This window comes from Symphalangus syndactylus, chromosome 3 (assembly GCF_028878055.3).
Source record: "Symphalangus syndactylus isolate Jambi chromosome 3, NHGRI_mSymSyn1-v2.1_pri, whole genome shotgun sequence".
NCBI classification, from domain to species: domain Eukaryota; kingdom Metazoa; phylum Chordata; class Mammalia; order Primates; family Hylobatidae; genus Symphalangus; species Symphalangus syndactylus.
In genome coordinates this window covers 23,527,305-23,547,262 of record NC_072425.2, presented here as the reverse complement: position 1 = coordinate 23,547,262, position 19,958 = coordinate 23,527,305, and the positions used below count along the sequence as shown (strand labels likewise).

Genomic DNA, 19,958 nt, shown 5'->3' with positions numbered 1-19,958 from the left:
AGGCTGTGTTTGCATTAGACTTGTTCTATTGCACAATGTTCAAACTATGTTAATGTACACAAGGTGCACTTACAAAAACATTCGATTTTGAAATAAGTACAGATTCACAGGAATTTGCAACAACAGTACAGAGAGGTCACATGTCCCCTCTACCCAGTTTCCCCCAATAGTTACGTCTTACTTAACTAGAGTATCAAAACCAGCAAATTGACAGTGGCACAAAATGTATTTATAGTTCTGTGCCATTTTAACATGTGTAGATTGATATAACCACAGTAATTGATACAGAACTATTCCATTACCACAAAGATCTCCTTCAGGAGGAGCACTTGTTTCTTCTATTTTAATGTGCTCAATATTTGGCTGTGTACTACCCAACGCCTTGTGGCGCTTAGGTCATATGAAATGGTAGACTTTCTCTCTGATTTTATAGCTCTGGAGCTTTGTGACTATCAGGACGGAAACTGGAGCAGACACAACAGGTGTTAAGAGAGGCATTAAGATGATCTTTGCTTCCAGGAACAGGCTCCAGTGTGTGATCAAAACCTGACTCAGAGCTTGCAGTTGACTTCTAGTCAAATACTGGCCAAGAACTGTTTGTATTCCTGGGATGGAGTGCAGTTTGTGCAGTCACTTTGTTAGCCTTCTGGAGAAGATAAGGAGGGGAGTACAGTAATTTAATGATCCCTTCTCTCTAAATCATCCTTGAGAAAGTCCATAGCTTCATTTTTCCATTCTGTAAGGCATAAGCCCTGGAGACATAAACTTCCCGTTTATGCTGTCATTCCCAGGAAAGAGGAGCAAATACCCAAGAAGCTAATTAAACCCCTCAGTAGAGGAGGCCTTGATTACAAATTGAATATTGTGAAAAAAGATTTAGGTTTCATTTTTGTTGGAAAAGAAAATGGTATTTCGAAATGAATTTAATATGTGTACCCCGATCAGTTACCTAAGCCCAAGTCTCAAGACGATCTTAACAGTGTAGTGTCCCTTCTGGAGAATTACAAGTGTCTCCCTTTGGGGCAAAGACTTTGGTAAACACTTGTTGGCTCTGGTTTGAGATTGCATCAGTTCTAAAACTAATTCCTGGCCCTAAACTAAGAACAAGCTTTGACTTGATTTTTAAACTGCTTTTAGAGTAGGGTTTCCAATTTTTTTCTTTTTTTTTTTGAGGAGGAGTCTCACTCTGTCGCCCAGGCTGGAGTGCTGTGGCGCAATCTCGGCTCACTGCAAGCTCCGCCTCCCGGGTTCACGCCATTCTCCTGCCTGAGCCTCCTGAGTAGCTGGGACTACAGGTGCCCGCCACCACGCCTGGCTAATTTTTTGTATTTTTTTAGTAGAGGCGGGGTTTCACCGTGTTAGCCAAGATGTTCTCGATCTCCTGACCTTGTGATCCGCCCGCCTCAGCCTCCCAAAGTGCTGGGATTACAGGCGTGAGCCACCATGCCCGGCCCCAATTTTTTATTTAATATGCTTACTCTCACTTGCCCATGAAATTGGTGTATTCTGGCTTTCTCATGCATATTCTATTATAAATGTATTGATTAAATGTACTTTAAAAGTCAATTTCTCTCTGTTCAGATTAGAAAAAAACAAATATTAGTACATCCCTTTCTCCTTTTGGAGGATTTTTAATCTTAAATTTTCTCCCAGTAATGATTAGAAGTTAGAATGATTTTTTTAAAAGAACATTATGGCCAGGCGCAGTGGCTCACACCTGTATCCCAGAACTTTGGGAGGCCGAGGTAGGCAGATCACTTGAGGTCAGGAGTTTGAGACCAGCCTGGGCAACATGGCAAAACCCCTTCTCTATTGAAAATACAAAAAATTAGCCAGGCATAGTGGCGCATGCTTGTAATCCCAGCTACTTGGGAGGCTGAGGCAGGAGAATTGCTTGAACCCAGGAGGCGGAGGTTGCAGTGAGCAGAGATCATGCCACTGCACTCCAGCTTAGGCAACAGAGTGAGACTCCATCTCAAAAAATAAAATAAAATAAATAAATAAAAAACATTATGCTTTTTAAATGGAGACATATAAAATTGTGAGTACTTTGAAGAGAGAATTTCTTATCACCTCTAACAAAACTGCTATTACAATTTTGATGAATTTTTCCTCTAGTTCTTACTTGAAGGATACTTATATATAGTTTGAAAATCAGAGTAGATGTTCCATATTTCCTTTTTTTTTTTTTTTTAGATGGAGTGTTGCTCTGTCACCCAGGCTGGAGTGCAATGGCACAATCTCGACTCACTGCAACCTCTGCCTCCTGGGTTCAAGCAATTCTCCTGCCTCAGCCTCTCAAGTAGCTGGGACTACAGGCACCTGCCACCACGCCTGGCTAATTTTTTGTATTTTTAGTAGAGACGGGGTTTCACTGTGTTAGCCAGGATGGTCTCGATCTCCTGACCTGGTGATCCACCTGCCTCGGCCTCCCAAAGTGCTGGGATTACAGGCGTGGGCCACCGCGCCCGGCCGTTCCATATTTCCTTTATGTTTTATTTTGCTGTTATTTGCCTGGCATATTCAAGGTACCAAATTAAGTATTGATTGATGGTAATTGTGATAACATTAAGACTTGGAGATCAGGTTAAAGACAGATATGCACCATGAATCTGTAATTGAATAAGTCAGAAGGAAATTTAATTAGCCTTTTTCCTGTGTCCATAGCAGTGCTTTAATAAGAACAACAGAAAAGTCTTTTTTTTTTCTTTTAAATTGCTAATCCAGGATGTTTTTGATGCTTTTATGGAAGTCAGCTAACTAAATACCTTGAGAGAACAGCAATACCATCAAATTACATCTGTCTGTGACATTTTCTCTAGGATGGGATTAACAAATTTGATCTGTTTTTTTTTTTAATATGTATTAACTCACACTTATTGCATTACAACAAGGTTTTTGTCTTCTTAGCTCTTCTCTTTTTCAGGAAATTACTCCAGGATTTGAATCATCACAGGAGATTCACCAGAGGATTTTATACACTTGGGCTGTGGCAGCAGACTAATTACACCACAGCACTAGGTAAGATACCGAGAGTCCGGATCCTCAGGACTTATGAAAATAAAAAGCATTACTGTAATATTAGTGCTATTTATTGGAGTTATCTATGAAAAGAATCTTATTAATCTGCTTTTTTATTAGTTCACTTAGCAAATATTTATTGCACACCAACTATGTACCAGGCATTGTTCCAGGTGTTTGGGCCACATCAGGGACCAAAAACGACCAAAATTCCTGTCCTCAATGGATCTCACATTCTAGTATTCCTTTCCATATGCATTAGCTTGCTAGGGTTTCCATAACAAAATATGACAGACTGGGTAGCTTAAACAACAGGAATTAATTTTTTTTTTTTTTTTTTTAACACTTCTAGAGGCTAGAAGTCCAAGATCAAGATGTTAGCAGGGTTGGTTTCTCCTAAGGACCATGAAGGAAGGATCTGTTCCAGGCCTCTGTCTTTGACTTGTAGATAAATGTCTTCTTCCTGTGTCTTCACATTGTTTTTTGTTTGTGTGTCTGTGTCCAAATTTCTTCTTCTTAGAAGGATACCAGTCATATTCAATTAGAGTCCATCCTAATGACTTCATTTTAACTTAATTACCTCTTTAAAGATCCTTTATCCCAAGATAGTCACATGCTGAGATACATGGTGTTAGGACTTCAACATATGAATTTTGGGGGAACACAGCCCATAATATCACATATGATTACTGTGTATCCACATCTTTGTATTGTCTGTTTTTTCCTATCCACATCCCTGAGATATCCAAAGCCATTTATGTTTACTTGCAAAATGTGTCCAGTGACCTGTAATTATGAGTGATTACTTTTCTAGGTATGACTTATTATTTTGAAAGTTTTACGTTTTAATTGACATATAGTAGAGGTATACATTTTCAGGGCACATGTGATTATTGAATACATTTGTATAATTTGTAAAGGTCAAATCAGTGTAATTGGGATATCTATCACCTTGTTTGTTTTTTATTTATGTTAGAAACATTTGAATTATTCTCTTTTCCTATTTTGAAATATACAAGACATAATTTTTTTTCATTTCTTTTTTCGTTTTTTTATTATTATACTTTAGGTTTTAGAGTGCATGTGCACAATGTGCAGGTTTGTTACATATGTATCCATGTGCCATGTTGGTTTGCTGCACCCATTAACTCATCATTTAGCATTAGGTGTATCTCCTAATGCTGTCCCTCCCCCCTCCCCCCACCCCACAACAGTCCCCGGAGTGTGATGTTCCCCTTCCTGTGTCCATGAGTTCTCATTGTTCAATTCCCACCTATGAGTGAGAACATGTGGTGTTTGGTTTTTTGTCCTTGCGATAGTTTACTGAGAATGATGGTTTCCAGTTTCATCCATGTCCCTACAAAGGACATGAACTCATCATTTTTTATGGCTGCATAGTATTCCATGGTGTATATGTGCCACATTTTCTTAATCCAGTCTATCGTTGTTGGACATTTGGGTTGGTTCCAACTCTTTGCTATTGTGAATAGTGCCGCAATAAACATACGTGTGCATGTGTCTTTATAGCAGCATGATTTATAGTCCTTTGGGTATATACGCAGTAATGGGATGGCTGGATCAAATGGTATTTCTAGTTCTAAGTCCGTGAGGAATCGCCACACTGACTTCCACAATGGTTGAACTAGTTTACAGTCCCACCAACAGTGTAAAAGTGTTCCTATTTCTCCACATCCTCTCCAGCACCTGTTGTTTCCTGACTTTTTAATGATGGCCATTCTAACTGGTGTGAGATGGTATCTCATTGTGGTTTTGATTTGCATTTCTCTGATGGCCAGTGATGATGAGCATTTTTTCATGTGTTTTTTGGCTGCATAAATGTCTTCTTTTGAGAAGTGTCTGTTCATGTCCTTTGCCCACTTTTTGATGGGGTTGTTTGTTTTTTCTTGTAAATTTGTTTAAGTTCATTGTAGATTCTGGATATTAGCCCTTTGTCAGATGAGTAGGTTGTGAAAATTTTCTCCCATTTTATAGGTTGCCTGTTCACTCTGATGGTAGTTTCTTTTGCTGTGCAGAAGCTCTTTAGTTTCATTAGATCCCATTTGTCAATTTTGGCTTTTGTTGCCATTGCTTTTGGTGTTTTAGACATGAAGTCCTTGCCCATGCCTATGTCCTGAATGGTATTGCCTGGGTTTTCTTGTAGGGTTTTTATGGCTTTAGGTCTAACATGTAAGTCTTTAATCCATCCTGAATTAATTTTTGTATAAGGTGTAAGGAAGGGATCCGGTTTCAGCTTTCTACATATGGCTAGCCAGTTTTCCCAGCACCATTTATTAAATAGGGAATCCTTTCCCCATTTCTTGTTTTTGTCAGGTTTGTCAAAGATCAGATAGTTGTAGATATGCGGCATTATTTCTGAGGGCTCTGTTCTGTTCCATTGATCTATGTCTCTGTTGTGGTACCAGTACCATGCTGTTTTGGTTACTGTAGCCTTGTAGTATAGTTTGAAGTCAGGTAGCATGATGCCTCCAGCTTTGTTCTTTTGGCTTAGGATTGACTTGGCGATGCGGGCTCTTTTTTGGTTCCATATGAACTTTAAAGTAGTTTTCTCCAATTCTGTGAAGAAAGTCATTGGTAGCTTGATGGGGATGGCATTGAATCTATAAATTACCTTGGGCAGTATGGCCATTTTCACGATATTGATTCTTCCAACCCATGAGCATGGAATGTTCTTCCATTTGTTTGTATCCTCTTTTATTTCATTGAGCAGTGGTTTGTAGTTCTCCTTGAAGAGGTCCTTCACATCCCTTGTAAGTTGGATTCCTAGATATTTTATTCTCTTTGAAGCAATTGTGAATGGGAGTTCACTCATGATTTGGCTCTCTGTTTGTCTGTGATTGGTGTACAAGAATGCTTGTGATTTTTGTACATTGATTTTGTATCCTGAGACTTTGCTGAAGTTGCTAATCAGCTTAAGGAGATTTTGGGCTGAGACAGTGGGGTTTTCTAGATATACAATCATGTCATCTGCAAACAGGGACAATTTGACTTTCTCTTTTCCTAATTGAATACCCTTTATTTCCTTCTCCTGCCTGATTGCCCTGGCCAGAACTTCCAGCACTATGTTGAATAGGAGTGGTGAGAGAGGGCATCCCTGTCTTGTGCCAGTTTTCAAAGGGAATGCTTCTAGTTTTTGCCCATTCAGTATGATGTTGGCTGTGGGTTTGTCATAGATAGCTCTTATTATTTTGAGATACGTCCCATCAATACCTAATTTATTGAGAGTTTTTAGCATGAAGCGTTGTTGAATTTCGTCAAAGGCCTTTTCTGCATCTATTGAGATAATCATGTGGTTTTTGTCTTTAGTTCTGTTTATATGCTGGATTACATTTATTGATTTGCATATGTTGAACCAGCCTTGCATCCCAGGGATGAAGCCCACTTGATCATGGTGTATAAGCTTTTTGATGTGCTGCTGGATTCGGTTTGCCAGTATTTTATTGAGGATTTTTGCATCAATGTTCATTAAAGATGTTGGTCTGAAATTCTCTTTTTTGGTTATGTCTCTGCCAGGCTTTGGTATCGGGACGATGCTGGCCTCATAAAATGTGTTAGGCAGGATTCCCTCTTTTTCTATTGATTGGAATAGTTTCAGAAGGAATGGTACCAGTTCCTCCTTGTACCTCTGGTAGAATTCGGCTGTGAATCCATCAGGTCCTGGACTCTTTTTGGTTGGTAAGCTATTGATTATTGCCACAATTTCAGAACCTGTTATTGGTCTATTCAGAGATTCAACTTCTTCCTGGTTTAGTCGTGGGAGGGTGTATTTGTTGAGGAATTTATCCATTTCTTGTAGATTTTCTAGTTTATTTGCGTAGAGGTGTTTGTAGTATTCTCTGATGGTAGATTGTATTTCTGTGGGATTGGTGGTGATATCCCCTTTTTCATTTTTTATTGCATCTATTTGATTCTTCTCTCTTTTCTTCTTTATTAGTCTTGCTATCGGTCTATCAATTTTGTTGATCTTTTCAAAAAACCAGTTCCGGGATTCATTAATTTTTTGAAGGGTTTTTTGTGTCTCTATTTCCTTCAGTTCTGCTCTGATTTTAGTTATTTCTAGCCTTCTGCTAGCTTTTGAATGTGTTTGCTCTTGCTTTTCTAGTTCTTTTAATTGTGATGTTAGGGTGTCAATTTTGGATCTTTCCTGCTTTCTCTTGTGGGCATTTAGTGCTATAAATTTCCCTCTACACACTGCTTTGAATGTGTCCCAGAGATTCTGGTATGTTGTGTCTTTGTTCTCGTTGGTTTCAAAGAACATCTTTATTTCTGCCTTCACTTCCTTATATACCCAGTAGTCATTCAGGAGCAGGTTGTTCAGTTTCCATGTAGTTGAGCGGTTTTGAGTGAGTTTCTTAATCCTGAGTTCTAGTTTGATTGCACTGTGGTCTGAGAGACAGTTTGTTATAATTTCTGTTCTTTTACATTTGCTGAGGAGAGCTTTACTTCCAACCATGTGGTCAATTTTGGAATAGGTGTGGTGTGGTGCTGGAAAAAATGTATATTCTGTTGATTTGGGGTGGAGAGTTCTGTAGATGTCTATTAGGTCCACTTTGTGCAGAGTTGAGTTCAATTCCTGGATATCCTTGTTAACTTTCTGTCTCGTTGATCTGTCTAATGTTGACAGTGGGGTGTTAAAATCTCCCATTATTATTGTGTGGGAGTTTAAGTCCCTTTGTAGGTCACTCAGGACTTGCTTTATGAAGCTGGGTGCTCCTGTGTTGGGTGCATATATATTTAGGATAGTTAGCTCTTCTTGTTGAATTGATCCCTTTACCATTATGTAATGGCCTTCTTTGTCTCTTTTAATCTTTGTTGGTTTAAAGTCTATTTTATCAGAGACTAGGATTGCAACCCCTGCCTTTTTTTGTTTTCCAGTTGCTTGACAGATCTTCCTCCATCCCTTTATTTTGAGTCTATGTGTGTCTCTGCACGTGAGATGGGTTTCCTGAATACAGCACACTGATGGGTCTTGACTCCTTATCCAATTTGCCAGTCTGTGTCTTTTAATTGGAGCATTTAGCCCATTTACATTTAAAGTTAATATTGTTATGTGTGAATCTGATCCTGTCATTATGATGTTAGTTGGTTATTTTGCTCGTTAGTTGATGCAGTTTCTTCCTAGCCTCGATGGTCTTTACAATTTGGCATGTTTTTGCAGTGGCTGGTACTGGTTGTTCCTTTCCATGTTTAGTGCTTCCTTCAGGAGCTCTTTTAGGGCAGGCCTGGTGGTGACAAAATCACTCAGCATTTGCTTGTCTGTAAAGTATTTTATTTCTCCTTCACTTATGAAGCTTAGTTTGGCTGGATATGAAATTCTGGGTTGAAAATTCTTTTCTTTAAGAATGTTGAATATCGGCCCCCACTCTCTTCTGGCTTGTAGAGTTTCTGCCAAGAGATCAGCTGTTAGTCTGATGGGCTTCCCTTTGTGGGTAACCCGACCTTTCTCTCTGGCTGCCCTTAACATTTTTTCCTTCATGTCAACTTTGGTGGATCTGACAATTATGTGTCTTGGAGTTGCTCTTCTCGAGGAGTATCTTTGTGGTGTTCTCTGTATTTCCTGAATCTGAATGTTGGCCTGCCTTGCCAGATTGGGGAAGTTCTCCTGGATAATATCCTGCAGAGAGTTTTCCAACTTGGTTCCATTCTCCCCGTCACTTTCAGGTACACCAATCAGACGTAGGTTTGGTCTTTTCACATAGTCCCATATTTCTTGGAGGCTTTGTTCATTTCTTTTTATTCTTTTTTCTCTAAACTTCCCTTCTCGCTTCATTTCATTCATTTCATCTTCCATCACTGATACCCTTTCTTCCAGTTGATCGCATCGGCTACCAAGGCTTCTGCAATCTTCGCGTAGTTCTCGATACTTGGCTTTTAGCTCCATCAGCTCCTTTAAGCCCTTCTCTTCATTGGTGATTCTAGTTATCCATTCGTCTAATTTTTTTTCAAAGTTTTTAACTTCTTTGCTATTGTTTTGAATTTCCTCCCGTAGCTCGGAGTAGTTTGATCGTCTGAAGCCTTCTTCTCTCAACTCGTCAAAGTCATTCTCCGTCCAGCTTTGTTCCGTTGCTGGTGAGGAACTGCATTCCTTTGGAGGAGGAGAGGTGCTCTGCTTTTTAGAGTTTCCAGTTTTTCTGCTCTGTTTTTTCCCCATCTTTGTGGTTTTATCTACTTTTGGTCTTTGATGATGGTGATGTACAGATGGGTTTTTGGTGTGGATGTCCTTTCTGTTTGTTAGTTTTCTTTCTACCAGACAGGACCCTCAGCTGCAGGTCTGTTGGAGTTTGCTAGAGGTCCACTCCAGACCCTGTTTGGCTGGGTGTCAGCAGCGGTGGCTGCCAAACAGCGGAATTTTCGTGAGACCGCAAATTCAGCTGTCTGATAGTTCCTCTGGAAGTTTTGTCTCAGAGGAGTACCTGGCCGAGTGAGGTGTCAGTCTGTTCCTACTGGGGGGTGCCTCCCAGTTAGGCTGTTCGGGGGTCAGGGTCCCACTTTAGGAGGCAGTCTGCCTGTTCTCAGATCTCCAGCTGTGTGCTGGGAGAACCACTACTCTCTTCAAAGCTGTCAGTCAGACAGGGACATTTAAGTCTGTAGAGGTTCCTGCTGACTTTCTGTTTGTCTGTGCCCTGCCCCCAGAGGTGGAGCCTACAGAGGCAGGCAGGCCTCCTTGAGCTGTGGTGGGCTCCACCCAGTTCGAGCTTCCTGGCTGCTTTGTTTACCTAAGCAAGCCTGGGCAATGGCGGGCACCCCTCCCCCAGCCGAGCTGCTGCCTTGCAGTTTGATCTCAGACTGCTGTGCTAGCAATCAGCGAGACTCCATGGGCATAGGACCCTCCAAGCCAGGTGCTGGACACAATCTCCTGGTGTGCCGTTTTCCAAGCCCGTTGGAAAAGCACAGTATTAGGGTGGGACTGACCCGATTTTCCAGGTGCCGTCTGTTACCCCTTTCTTTGACTAGGAAAGGGAACTCCCTGATCCCTTGCACTTCCCGAGTGAGGCAGTGCCTCGCCCTGCTTCGGCTCGTGCACAGTGCGCTGCACCGACTGTCCTGTACCCACTGTTTGGCACTCCCTAGTGAGATGAACCCGGTACCTCAAATGGAAATGCAGAAATCACCCGTCTTCTGTGTCGCTCAGGCTGGGAGCTGTAGACCGGAGCTGTTCCTATTCGGCCATCTTGGCTCCACCCCCTGACATAATTTATTTTTAAGCTATGCTAGAAAGTTCTTGGTTAGGAAGAATTATTCTACTTGGAATGATGCTCCATCTAGTGTTCACCATATTCTACTACTTTTGTTAAAGTTTTAAAAATGAATAAAGGGGAAACTGTGTTGAAGAAGGAGTCCTCTAACAGTTAGGTTCTTACTCACAGAGCACTATGGATTCATAGTAAAAAAAAAAAAAAAAAAAAAATTGTTTCAAATACTGTATGTGGGAGGAAAGAGCAGTCTATATAAGACATTACTTTTAATAATTCGAGAAATATCATTACCATCATTTACTGTCACCACCAGTTACGATGTACTTTTATCCCATGAGGAGACTGAGACTGAGTTTAGTCATTTACTCAGAATTTCACAGATCTTGGTCAGGTACAAGTCAGTGATGGAGATATTGTTTGCCCTACAAACACTGTGTAATTCCTGAATTTGAACTCCTAATTATTCAGAATAAATAAAAAGAGACAGAAAGACACAAACTTGTCCTGATGCACTTTTTAGATATGAACACATGTAAGCATATACCTAATTGGGTACTGAAGTTTCCCTGCAATTTTAATACATTTTAATCCTTGTCTTACATTAAAGTGTTATCTGTTCATTCAGTATTTTATCATTGTTGATGTGCTTTTTCAGAATGTGTTTGTCCATCTTAGATAGTAAATTTATAAATGACAGAACTTAATCCACAACCAAATCAGCATATTATAGTTTATTTCATTGTATATTTTGAATTAAATTGAAAAATATAAATAACTGTTTAAAAGTTTAGACTTTCCTCTTTGTAGTTTTAAAACATAATTTTTGTTTTTCTCTTGTACAAGTTGAATGGGGCAGCTTGACTGCTTGGAGACATCAGGAAAGGCTTCCAGGGAAAGAAGGGTTCAGTAAGATAAACATGGCTTACAAAAGGTGCTTCAGGAATACAGAAAAGTCCTTGTAAATTCATAGGAGTATGTCAGAGCTTGACACTTTTGGGTAAATGTAAGTAGTAACATATGCAGGCAGTGGTGTTGAAAAATGACAGTGGATTAAAAGGCATAGCCTAAACTTAAAAGGTAACTATGAAGCTGCTCAAAGAGCTTAACAATGGGAGTGGAATGAACATATTGGACTTATCAAAATATTATATAATAGACAATCTAAATAGGCTTATATATATTAAATAATTGAATAAATAATGATAATTTCTAGAACAGAAAGCACCAAGCCCAGATGGGCTCATTGGCAAATCCTACCAAATATTTAAGAAAAATATTGTACCAATGCTCTATAATCTTTCGGAAGACAGAAGCAGAGGAAACATTTCCTAACTCATTTTATGAGGCCATAATTACTCTAATATCTAATACCAAAATCAGACAGAGAGATTAGAAAAAAAGAAAACTACAGACAAATATGTCTCATGAACATAGATGCGAAAGTCCTCAACAAAATATTAGCAAATCGAATCCAATGATGTATAAAGATAATTATGCATTATGACCAAGTGCAGTTTATTCTAATAATGCAAATCTGGTTCACCATTTGAAAATCAATGAATGTAATCTGTCATATCAACAGGCCAAAGAAGAAAAATCACATGATCATATCAATAGATGCAGAAAAAGCATCTGACAAAAACCAGCTCTCATTCATGATCAGAACTCTCAGCAAACTAGTAATAGAGGGGAACTTACTCAACTTGATAAAGAACATATGCAAAAATCTTTCAGCTAACATCGTACTTAGTGGTAAGAAGTTGAAGCTTTCCCACTAAGATCAGGAGCAAGGCAAGGACGTCTCCTTTAACCAACCCTTTTCAACATCATATTTATTGGAAGTCCTAGCTAATGCAGTAAGACAAGAAAAGGAAGTATACAGATTGGGAAGAAGAAAATAGAACTGCCTTTGTTTGCAGATGACATGATTGTCTATGTAGAAAATCTGAAAGAATTGACCAAAAAAAACCCTCCTGGAGCTAATAAGCAATTATAACAAGGTGGCAAAAATAGGTTGATATACAAAAATTAATTGCTTTCCTACATGCCAGCAACAAACAAATGAGATTTGGAATTAAAACCAAAATCCCATTTACAATAGTACCCCCAACTCAAATACTTAGGCATAAAACTAACAAAAATATGTAAGACCTTTATGAGGGAAGTTATAAAACTGATGAAGATATAAAAAGCTAAATAAAAGGAGAGAGTTTCCATGTTTATGGATAGGAAGACTCAATATTACCAAGACATCACTTCTTCCCAACTTGATGTATAGATCCAAGGCAGACCAAACCAAAATCCCAGAAAATAATTTCCAGGATATTAACAGATTCTTTTTTTTCCTGAAACGGAGTCTCGCTGTGTTGCCCAGGCTGGAGTGCAGTGGCGCAATCTCGGCTCACTGCAAGCTCCGCCTCCCACTTTCACGCCATTCTCCTGCCTCAGCTTCTCAAGTAGCTGGGACTACAGGTGCCACCACCCCGCCCGGCTAATTTTTTGTATTTATAGTAGAGACGGGGTTTCACCCTGTTAACCAGGATGGTCTCAATCTCCTGACCTCGTGATCCCCCCGCCTCGGCCTCCCAAAGTGCTGGGATTATAGGCGTGAGCCACCGTGCTGGCCTATTAACAGATTCTTAAGTTTATAAGCACAGGCAAAAGACCTAGTATAGCAAACATAATATTGAAGAAGCACAAAGTTGGAGGACTGTCACTACCCGACTTCAAGACTTACTATAAAGCTACAGTAATAAGGACAGTATGGTATTTGCAAAATAATAGAAAAATAGATCAATGGAACAGAATAGAGAGCACAGGTCTAGACCCATACAAATACTATCAACTGATTTTTTTATAAAGGAGCAAAGGGAATACAATGGAGAAAAGATAAGTTTTCAGCAAATGGTGCTGAACAAGGGGATGTTCACATGCAAAAAGATGAATCTAGACACAGATCTTAAACTTCACAAAAATCAGCTCAAAATGGATTATAAACTGAAATGTAAAATGCTAAACTATGAAACTCCTAGAAGATAACATAGAAGAAAATCTAGATGACCTTGGGTTTGAGGTGAATATTTTAGATCCAACACCAAAGGCATGATCCATGAAAGAAATAATTGATAAGTTGTACTTCATTAAATTAAAAACGTTTAATCTGTGAAAGCACTGTCAAAAGAATGAAATGACAAGCCACAGACTGGGAGAAAATATTTGCAAAATACGTTTGATAAAGGACTGGTGTCCAAAGTACTCTAAAAACTCACCAAAGAAGACATACTGGTAGCAAATAAGCATATGAAATTGTCGACATTGTATGCCATTAGCAAATTGCAAATTAAAACGAGCTACCACTACATACATACTAGAATGGCTCAAATGCAAAACATTAACAACACCAAATGCCAAATGCTGGTGCAGCAAGAACTCTTCATTCATTGCTGGTGGGAATGCATAATGGTAGAGCCGTTACACAGTGCCAATCATAATCCGAAAGACAAAATCCCAAATGCCATAATCTCAAATGCCTATGAAGTGTTGGGTTGTGTTTTTATGTTTCTCAAACAAACCTCCTTTACAAATGTAAGTAAATGTCTTTAAAAAATTGTTTTTTATCTTTCCAGAATTATACCGTGATTTTGGTCTATCAGGATCGAGATTTTTGGGATTTTAGACTTTAGGGATTTTGATCTTTTGGGATTTCAACATTTGATATTATAGCATTTGCAATGGTATCTTTCAGGAATATGGCCCAAACCACAGCCATGTAGAAAACAGTTTGATAATTTCTTAAAAAACTAAATACCCGGCCGCTGTTGAAAATAGTTTGTCAATTTCTTAAAAAAACTAAACATACTTTTGCCATACAATCCAGTAATCATGTGCCTTGGTATTTACTCAGATGAGTAGAAAAGTTATGTCCACATAAAACCTGTATGCAGATGTTTATAGCAGCTTTATTCATAATTGTCAAAAATTGGAGGCAACCAAATTGTCTCTTAGTAGGTGAATGGATAAATAAACTGTAGTACATCCAGACAATGGAATATTTTTCAGTGCTAAAAAGAAATAAGCTATCGGCTGGGTGCAGTGGCTCACGCCTATAATCCCAGCAGTTTGGGAAGCTGAGGTGGATGGATCACTTGCACCCAAGAGTTCGAGACCACCCTGGCCAACGTGGCAAAAACCTGTCTCTACAAAAAATACAAAAATTAGCCAAACGTGATGGCACGTGCCTGTAGTCCCAGCTACTTGGGGGACTGAGACAGGAGGATTGCTTGAGCCCGGAAAGGAGAGGCTGCAGTGAGCCATGTTTGTGCCACTGCATTCCAGCCTGGGCAACAGAGTGAGATCCTGTCTCAAAAAAAAAAAAAAGAAAAGAAAAGAAAAAGAAGCCATCAAGCTATGAAAAGACATAGAGAAATCTTAAATGCACATTGCTAAGTGAAATGAGCCAATCTGAAAAAGCTATATACTATATGACTTCAACCATATGACATTCTGGAAAAGACAAAACTATGGAGACAGTAGAAAGGTCAATGGTTGTGAGAGATTGGAGGGAGGGAGGAAAAAATGTGAAGAATGTAGGGAATTTTTAGGGCAGTGAAACTATTCTATATGGTACTATAATGGTGAATGAATGTCCTTATGTGTTTGTCAAAACCCATAGAATGTACAACACCAAAAGTGAACTCTAATATAAACTATGGACTTTGGATGATAATAAAATGTCAATATAGGCTAGTTGATTGTAACAAAGGCAAGAGGTGTTAATTGTGGGGAGGCTGTGTGTGTGTGTGTGTATGTGTATGTATGTGTGTGTGAGGGAGCAAAAGTCATAAAAGGAAATTCTCTGCACTTTCTGCTCTATTTTGCTATGAACTTAAAACTGCTCTAAAAAATAAAGTTGATTTTTTTAAAAAGCATGCTATCAGTAAGCCACCCAGACTTCAATCTGTTTCACTCTTGAATGAATTCACATCAGGCATCCTTTTTACATAACTTTAAATTGATTTTTTAAAATGAGATTTAGAATATAACACTGATGATCATGCCAGACAAAAAAGCTTCTTGTAAACATATATACCATTAGGAAGCAAAAGAAAGGAGGAAGTTAAACAAATAAAAGATACATAACAACTAGCTTCATATTTAGTGAATTGATCCCAGTATGTCATTTGGGACTAGCTGACCATAAAATATCCTCCTACTACCCTTGAAATATTTTTTCTTGGGTCTTCAGACATAATAGCTGTGGAGCTACTGGGTCCAGTTACTGTATCATTGGGTGTTTTATGGGTGCTATTTGTACACTGTATCTTTATTTTAAAAACCTATTTTGGCTGGGTGCAGTGGCTCACGCCTGTAATCCCAGCACTTTGGGAGGCCAATGTGGGTGGATCGCTTGAGGTGAGGAGTTGGAGACGAGCCTGGCCAACATGGTGAAACCTCATGTCTACTAAATATACGAAAAATTAGCCAGGCATGGTGGCATGTGCCTGTAATCCCAGCTACTCGAAAGGCTGAGGCAGGAGAATCGCTTGAATCTGGGAGGCAGAGGTTGCAGGTAGCTGAGAGCGTGCCACTGCACTCCAGCCTGGGTGACAGAATGAGACTCCAATTCAAAAAAAAAAAAAAAACCAAACGAAAACAAAAAAAAAAAACCCTGTTTTGAGAAGTGAGCAATGGTCAGTTCAATATTGGCCATTAAGTAATGCAAGCATTGTAATGTAAGGTTTGATTATTGTATTTGTGTTACCTATCATTTTACAGTACTAAATTCCCATAAGCCATGACAAGTTACCTTTACAAGTTACATTCATGTTTTACCTTTCTTTATATTGACTATTCTCCGTTTATAGAGAAGAGGTGAATGAGTGAAATATTAGCTACTATAAAATAATAGCTACCATGTCTATAAAATAATGGACTACCTGGTCTACTAGATGCCAGTAATCATATTAATAGCTTTATATAATTATCTCCCTTAATCTTTGCAAAAAGTCTGCATGATCGTTCTCAGCCCTCTTCTAAACTGAGGGAACTAAGATTCAAAGAGATCAACTAATTTGGTCAAAGTCACACAGGAAGGCAGTACAGAGTAATGGTTAAGTGCACAGTCTTTGCAGCCTAATTCCCTGCGTTAGTATTCTTGTTCCATCATTTCCTAAATCTGTGACCTTAGGCAAGTTATCTAACTTCTTTAATGTCATTTTTCTCATCTGTAAAATGAAAGACTAGTGAAATAATTCATGTAAAGTGCTCAGCACAGTGGCTGGTACAGAGTGAGTACTTCATAAATGTTAGTGGTTATTAAAAGTAATTGTATATTACACAGTCATTGTATATTCTTTTTATTATTACAAATAGGTGACAACATGGATTTAAACGTAAGTCTCCCTGGCCCTGAAGTTCCCTTCTTTTCCTTTATTCAACTCTGTGTAAATTTTTAGTCATTGGTGAAGAGAGAACTGATTCTCCTAAATGGCTTTACCTCTGTGAAAAAAACAGATTTGCCAATTTATCAGTCAGGATAGCCTAGGTTTGCTGCATTAATGAACAACTTTTATATATCCTTAGTTTATCACAAAAAAGTTTCTCATTTCCATTTTATGTCCTATGTGGCTTGACTGGGAGATTTTTTTCATTATAGTCACCCAGGAATCTAGGCTGATGGATGCTCCATTTGCCGTATGTTTTATCATGGCTAAGGCAGAAAAAAAGGGATACGGTGACTTCTGCACTGGTTCTTAAATATTTCTTTTTAGAAGTGACATGTGCCACTGCTGCTTATAATTTCACTGGTCAAAGCCAGTGGCATGACCAGGTCTTAACTTCAAGGGCTTTAGGAAAGAGAGAGGAGAATTAGACATAAGTGAGCAGCATTAGTAACTACCACAGCGGCCAGGCGCGGTGGCTCACGCCTGTAGTCCCAGCACTTTGGGAGGCTGAGGCGAGCGGATCATGAGGTCAGGAGATCGATACCATCCTGGCTAACACGGCGAAACCCCGTCTCTACTAAAAATACAAAAAAAATTAGGTGGGTGTGGTGGTGGGCGCCTGTAGTCCCCAAAACTCAGGAGGCTGAGGCAGGAGAATGGCGTGAACCTGGGAGGTGGAGCTTGCAGTGGGCAGAGATCGCGCCACTGCACTCCAGCCTGGGCGACAGAGCGAGACTCCATCTCAAAAATAAAATAAAATAAAATAAAATAAAATAACTACCACAGCAAATTGAACTTTTTGAGTTTCCTAATTTGGTATTTCCCTTTTTGATTTCTAAATTTCTTCTTATGTGTATAGATTCATCTGGTAAAAACCTAAAGATAACTTCATAGAAATAGTTCTCTTTCAGAGAGGTCCACCGGAGTTATCTGGATACATTTTCCAAAATGATGTGCCCAGGCCCCACTCAAGACTTAATGAATTGAAATATGAGAGAGTCAGGCTCTGGGCGTGTACATTTTGAAAAAGCTCCTCGGATGGTGCTGGCTTGCACTCTGTTGTGTTTATGCAATAGTAAACTGATACATGTTTTCAAGGATCTTGCTAAAGACAGATGGGAGGAAACAGAACTGAAAGGATCAGAAAGAGGAAGGGACAAGGCAGAAATTACGACTCAAGTGTGGCAGGGTTCTGAGCTCAGACTTAAGCTGTACTTACCTTAGAAGTTCACATTGGGAGATATATCTGGGCATGCCTAGATGACTGGTGGGTCAGTCATCAGGGTTCCCTTTTTATAAGGGAACATGGATCCTCCTGGGAAAAACTTCATCTTAAATTGAGAGACTTTTTTCCCCAACATTTAATTGAAAAATTTTTAATCATACGGAAGGTTGAAAGAATTTACCCACCATTTAGATTTGATAGGTGCTATCATTTTGCTGTATTCGCTTTATTTGCTAATTTTTATAGCCACTGATGATCATTACCTGAATCAATTATTTCATTGAGGAGTGGGCATTGGCAAATGGTGATTTTTCTGATGTATCATTTCTTCTACATTTATTATCTACATTCTTCTATTAAAAGAGAACTTCCCTTTATCAATTGGAGATGAAGTAAATTTTCCTAAAAAGACATCATAAATGCTTCATTATTTTAATTTGGAAAGAGTTTTCAGGAACCTATGTTTGGTTTAAGGACAGTTGACCTACATTGTAGTGAACAGATGAGCTGAGTATAGAAGAGACTTGTGCATATTTTTCTACAGCCCAACCCTCAGAATGCTAGAGCAAGGAGCTGCGGTGAAAAATAGTGTAGAAATTACAGTGGCTATATCACTGAGAACAGAAAGACTTGGCAGCGTGATCAGAGCTCACTGCAACCTCCGCCTCCTGGGTTCAAGCAGTTCTTTGCCTCAGCCTCCCGAGTAGCTGGGATTACAGGCACCTGCCACCACGCCTAGCTAATTTTTGCATTTTTAGTAGAGACGGAGTTTCACCATCTTGGCCAGGCTGGTCTTGAACTCTTGACCTCATGATCCACCTGCCTTGGCCTCCCAAAGTGCTGGGATTACAGGCGTGAGCCACTGCGCCCAGCCCAAAAAGGTCCTGTCTAGGTAAAGGAAATGCATAGGCGAAAGTGATGGATAGAGTTTGAAAAGCAGAGAAAAGATGGCAGGTGGCTCAGATTGAAAGAGAAATTCCAAATATACTCGTTAACTAGTTGAGGGAACCAGAGAATCTCTGGATATTTAATGACAGGCTTAAATAGCTAATCTCTGATGGAAGTCAGCATTGCATGAATGGTTGAAGGGCCAAAAACATGATATATCTCTTTATTTGTTCAAGTGTTTTTTTGTGCTTCTCAGTGCCATGTGATGTTTTTTATGGTAAATACTGAGATTTAACAAAATATAAATTAAAAGTTTATTCTTGATAAAATTAATAGCTCCTGAAAAGTTAAAATGATCTAGAAATAAGAATTCTTTTAATCTGTACTGAATGTAGGGGTTGTGGTTACTAAAAATTAGTCAAATCATATTTGGGAATTAAAGAAATAATGATTGCTGGCCGGGTGTGGTGGCTCACGCCTGTAATCCCAACACTTTGAGAGGCCAAGGCAGGTGGATCACTTGAAGCTGGGAGTTTGAGACCAGCCTGGCCAACCTGGTGAAATATATATATATAAATTTGCTGGGTGTGGTGGTGCATGCCTGCAATCCCAGCTACTTGGGAGGCTGAGGCATGAGAATCACTTGAATGTGGGAGACGGAGGTTACTGTGAGCCTAGATCGCACCACTGCACTCCAGCCTGGGTGACAGAGCGAGACTCTGTCTCAAAAAAAAAAAAAAAAAAAAAAAGATTGCTTTTTCCCTTTCACTTACCGTTTTTTTTGGAAACATGAAACAAAGTGACTTTCTTGTTATCTCATGTTTCTTGTAAACAGTGATTTCTTGGTAGAGAAATGAAAATTGTTTCTTAATTGGGAGAAAAGAACTTGACAGCTATTGCTGTGGTTGGTTCTATTTTTATTATTTATTGGCTAAATGTACATAGACTGAAAGGAAAATTAAAAGACAAACTATACACTAAATCCTGGAAAACAGTACATGTTATAATCTGCATTTCATAAAATTAAGGGATAATTTTATACATATTTCCTCAAACAGTAATATAATTAAATTATGCTTAGTATTCAACAAAGTGATTAGAATTCAGTTGTAGTGGTACTTATCTTTTTAAAAAATATAAAAGTTACCATATTTTTACAGAGTGGAA

The 19,958-nt window shown here is 39.0% G+C and overlaps 1 long non-coding RNA gene across 6 annotated transcripts in view; it reads left to right on the top strand.

Annotated features, from left to right (window-relative positions):
- Window positions 1-19,958, top strand: part of LOC134736174 (uncharacterized) — a 96,524-nt gene that overhangs the window by 2,695 nt on the left and 73,871 nt on the right. For 3 of the 6 annotated variants that reach the window (XR_010119982.1, XR_010119984.1, XR_010119983.1), the window contains exon 2: window positions 2,927-3,021. This is a non-coding gene — a long non-coding RNA (uncharacterized lncRNA). Of the gene's footprint in view, window positions 1-2,910; window positions 3,022-3,373; window positions 4,718-19,958 lie in introns of those variants that run through there. The other 3 variants (XR_010119985.1, XR_010119987.1, XR_010119986.1) reach the window with 3 other exon arrangements.